This window comes from Armigeres subalbatus, chromosome 1, assembly GCF_024139115.2.
Source record: "Armigeres subalbatus isolate Guangzhou_Male chromosome 1, GZ_Asu_2, whole genome shotgun sequence".
NCBI classification, from domain to species: Eukaryota; Metazoa; Arthropoda; class Insecta; order Diptera; family Culicidae; genus Armigeres; species Armigeres subalbatus.
In genome coordinates this window covers 266378254-266382961 of record NC_085139.1, presented here as the reverse complement: position 1 = coordinate 266382961, position 4708 = coordinate 266378254, and the positions used below count along the sequence as shown (strand labels likewise).

The 4708-nt window shown below is 38.6% G+C and overlaps 1 long non-coding RNA gene across 1 annotated transcript; it reads right to left on the bottom strand.

The window, feature by feature from the left end:
- Nucleotides 1-2613: 2613 nt before the first annotated feature.
- LOC134213703 (uncharacterized) lies at nucleotides 2614-3506 on the bottom strand. The gene is made up of 2 exons (XR_009979508.1): nucleotides 3233-3506; nucleotides 2614-3138 (listed from the first exon to the last, which is right to left on the bottom strand). It is a non-coding gene; the product is annotated as an uncharacterized LOC134213703 (long non-coding RNA).
- Nucleotides 3507-4708: the final 1202 nt, after the last annotated feature.

Sequence of the window (4708 nt, the reverse complement as noted above, 5' to 3'; positions counted from 1 at the left end):
ATTCGAGGCACCGCAGCGGTTGCGCAAAGTGTTCAACGATGATCAAATTCAGCTGGCTCTCGGGCAAGTGAAAAAGGTGAAAAAATGGTCGGAGGCCACCTTGTTGCGAGGATTGCAAACCAGATTCTCTTGTGGAAACGGCTATGAGTTTCTTCGTGAATGTCATTTACCATTCCCATCTACTCGGACACTTCTGGAACATATCCAAGATATTCCTTTCGATACTGGTAATTTTCACAGCATATGCATACAGAATTCACTGGAGTAACATATTTTCCACTGTTCTAGGAGTCTTGGATAATATGATTACCCTGCTCGGCGACAAAGTGTCAGCACTGAACGACGAGGCGAAAGATTGCGGCTTATTTCTTGATGAGATGAGCATTGACGAGGCAAAAGAACTGTGTCAAAACAATAAGCAGTGGTACGGTAATGTTACGTTACCCCCCTCGAACGATTTAGCCACGAAAGGATTGGTATTTATGTTAGGCGGTGTCTCAGAACGATGGAAACAAATCGTAGCGTTCCATTTTACAGGTAACTCGATACCTAAAGGTCAACTCAAACCGATAGTATTAGAAATTATAAAGAAAGCCGAGCAGAACAACCTACGTATACACTTTGTCACTTCCGATTGTGGGAGTGCGAACAAAGCTATGTGGAACGATTTTGGGATTCGAGCCTTGAAATCTACGCTTCATAGCGATTTATCTATCGAACATCCTTGTGATGCTAGTAGACGCCTTGAGTTTATTCCGGATCCGGTCCATATTTTCAAGAATTTGGTTCATGGTTGGATTGCAAATAGAGTAATCGTTTTGCCGCAATGGTATGTCGAAAAACGAGGTTTACAAACAAATGTTGTTGACCGTGAACATCTGAAGTTGGTCGTTGAACATGGTTCACAGAAAGATTCAGGGCACAGCTTGGTAGACCGCCTAACAGAAGCAGATGTTGATTTTGAAAACAAACCGCTTTCGAATGTGGATAAAATGAAAGTGGCCAATGCTACTAAATACTGCAATTACGCAGTAGCAGCTGCATTGGAAGTTGTCGGAGAGAGAACAAATCAACCTGATTTAATTGCAACCAGTGCATTTTTATCTGACGTTGCGAAATGGTACGAAATTATGAACTCACGCGAAGAGATTCATGCTTTACGTCCGACAGTACATTCTCATCATAAAATGGCTATTGAGCACATTAAAATGGTAGCACGGCTAATGTGTGGAATCGAAATCGGTAAGGATCGTCATTGGAAACCGTGGCAAACTGCTGTTGTCATGGCCACAAACGCAGTTATAGGGCACTGCACGGAAACATCTCTTTCTCTTTCGTTCCTCATAAATTTTGACGTTTACTGGCCTTGTTGTTTTCTAATTTCTTTGCAGTGAGAAAGGGACAAAGCAGTCCGTGCAGTGCCCTATAAGACTACAAACTTATTTTTTTGAAGAGAAGAACTACACTGTTTTATTCACAGGCAGATTTGTTCAAGACTGTCTGGAAAATGTGTTTTCAGTTATTAGATCTAAGCAGAAAAGGCCAACTGCGCTCCATATGAAACAACACCTACGTACTATAATGCTTTGCCAATACATGCATGTACCAAGAGGAAGTTCATATGATGTAGATGATAGAAATTACTTAATTTCATTCAAATATCTTTTGAAGAGTAAGAGCAAAAGCGATGAATCGTATGGAAACATCCTTTCAAATTCCTTTGATACAACTTTGCAGGAAGAAACAGGTCCTAATATTACTATTAGTTCCCAATGTTCTGTTAATGATAATTCTTCGATGGAGGTTGATTCAATGAATGATTCTTACAGTACAAATTTTAAATCAAACTATGACTTCTCCTATGTAGACTTTTTCGATATTGGATCAAGCATGATATACTCTCAAGACCGTGCCACTTTAAATGCTCTGTTTTATCAGTGTAGAAAGATTATTTTGAATGCTAAGCTAAAAAGTAAAGCATGCCAAAAATGTCTTGATATGTGTACAACCACAGCGCCCTTTGACTCCGAAATTGCACGTTATTCTGTCATCTTACAAAAACTTACCGATCGTTCAGATACCTTTCCTTCAGAAGAATTATTTTATTATTATTTGACTTTGGATTTCTGTTACACACAGCTGAGAGAAGAAGGAATACACAACATGAAGAATGTGTATCATACATATCTTCAGTCTGTTCCTATTCCAATAATATTTCCAAACTGCCACGATTTGAAGAATTGTCTAATTAAAATGCATATTCAGTATAAACATCATACAGAAAGACTTCGGAAAACACGAAAAACTAAGCACGATAGTCGGAGCATGTTTATATAAGATCGATGAATTTGTATTAATATAATTAAAATTGTTGTAAAAAATTATTGTTTCTGTATTTTTAATATTTATTTCGATATTCCCATTTCTCAAAACATCACAGCAAAACATTTTGCTTATTTTCTACACAGAATCAAGCATACATTTTAAAAGGTTGCAAATCCAAAATCGGGAAATCATTCAGTTTCTCTTCTAACAAATAGAAAACCTAGCCTCTCTTGGACCTACGTTTTTAAAATTTATGCTTCATAAAATATAAGAATAATTTGGTATAATAAAAAAGAAACTTTTATTCATAAATAACTTCCATTCTGCCCACACCGGACAACGGTACCTGATTGTTTTTCGTGCTTCGATAAAGGGGGTAAAGCTTATCATAGTGCTGTCCAATAAGCAGCTCGAAGTAGCTCGAAGCTATTCCCATCCCTCTCATGTCCATTTGTTGCCAAAAAAAGAACGAGCAGGACGGGAACAACTTCGAGCTACCTCGAGCTGCTCATTGGACAGCACTCATGATGCAATATCGCCCTTATAAGAAAACAACTTAAATACATAGTCAGAGTCTCAAATCCAATACGTCTCTGTATCTTACTGTTAACATAACAGAAATCAGGATCCACACACCATATTTTCCTTATGCTCAGAAACCCGGATAGAAGTTGGGAGCCTGCGTGGTTGAGACTCCATTGTGGAACACGCAGTGCAGTTTATTGCAACCTCCCGGTTGATGCTACGGTTGTCGCGATCGAACGAAGTGCATGGTGCTGGTTTCTGCATTTCCTTTACCTTCACTTTTCCGCACTAATGGTTGTTTCAAAAAAAGAACATGAAAAACAAACACAATACATTTAATTAAATTTGCTTTTGGTCAATATTGCTTTAAGATTCAACTTACCTTCGGGTGTTACGTGATATTGTGAATCCCATCGACTTCCAGGCGAATGAGGGTTTTAGTAATGGGGATCTGGAAATTCGCCAGAGAGATCTCCTCAAACGGAACTCAGGTTTTCGTAGAAAGTCCTTAGCTTTCAATAATTTGATGTCGGATCACTGCGCCCGGTCGTCCTCGGCAGGAAACGCGGCGGAAACGTACTTGCGAAAGCGGAGAACAAACTAAGCAATTGTTTTGCTTATGGCCCGTTTACATATGAGCTAGTTCTAGCGGATAATGCACTGTCCGACAATACTAGCACGATATTAGCATCATGTAAACAGGAATTGTCCTCGCTAATAAGCGTTTACATTAAGCTAATTTCGTGCTAGTATTGTCGGATAGTGCATTGTCCGCTAGAACTAGCTCATATGTAAACGGGCCATTAGCTGTTGCTGCACAACCTTTGACATGTCAGATAAATCGCACCTAAGCAGTGATCACTATGAATGTGGAGATATACGTTTGTGGCCAAAAATGACATTTGGAAATTATTTGTTGAAATGTGAAATAACCTGAAATAACACATATTTCTTTTTAAATGAGTTATCAGTTATCAGACTCAAACTGTAAATAATTCTGCAAGAAAAAATGAATTGGACAACAGGCAAGTTAGGTTAGTTTCGAATGCTCTTGAATGTTTGAATCTAGAACGAAAATCGTCACGAATTTGGTATAATTGCAATTAAATAATAATGCAAGCTCAATGAATTTCAATGTTTTAAAGCATTCAATTTTTAATTTTTGTCCACCTTGTATTCCATTATTCTAAACGCACCGCCGGCCGGCACCGCAGACGGGATTGTTGTGTTGTTTTATGCAGTCCCAGATCACAATACTTTTTTCTGGTCAAATAGTTTCCTCAGGTTTTCTCTCTCGTCCTCTCTCGGGTTTGCTCTCAAATCGATGGATACTTTTTGACAGCAGTGCTAGGATTTTTTTTGACAATCATTTTGAGTCTATCCGCAGCTCCCGGTGCAGACCCAACTTTAGTTGTCATGAAACGTCACCGCAGACCTACACGGACAGATAAATCAACCCAAACTTTGAGTTCAATATACGCACTATTGAGAATATCGCAGAAAAAATTTACCCAAATTTGGGTAGTTTTCCCTTTCTTTCCCATGATTGCTATCAAAACTAGAGCAAGATGCAAACACCTCACCGAGGTTGCTCAGCCCAATAACCCAAATTTGAGTAAATTCAATATTCTCTATTTTGGGTTGATCAAGGTCCGCTTTGGATAAATTAAACTCAGCTTTGGGTAAATTGTTTACATGGGATTAAAGGCAAACTACCTAGTGTCAGAAAAGTCATTTTACTCAAATTTGGGTTATTGGCCCAAACCACGGTTTTGAGTGCAAACAACCCACTTTTGGGTAGTTTTGGTTTTCAGTGTAGCTGAAAATGTTTAATAAATGGGGAGTATCGATACTGATC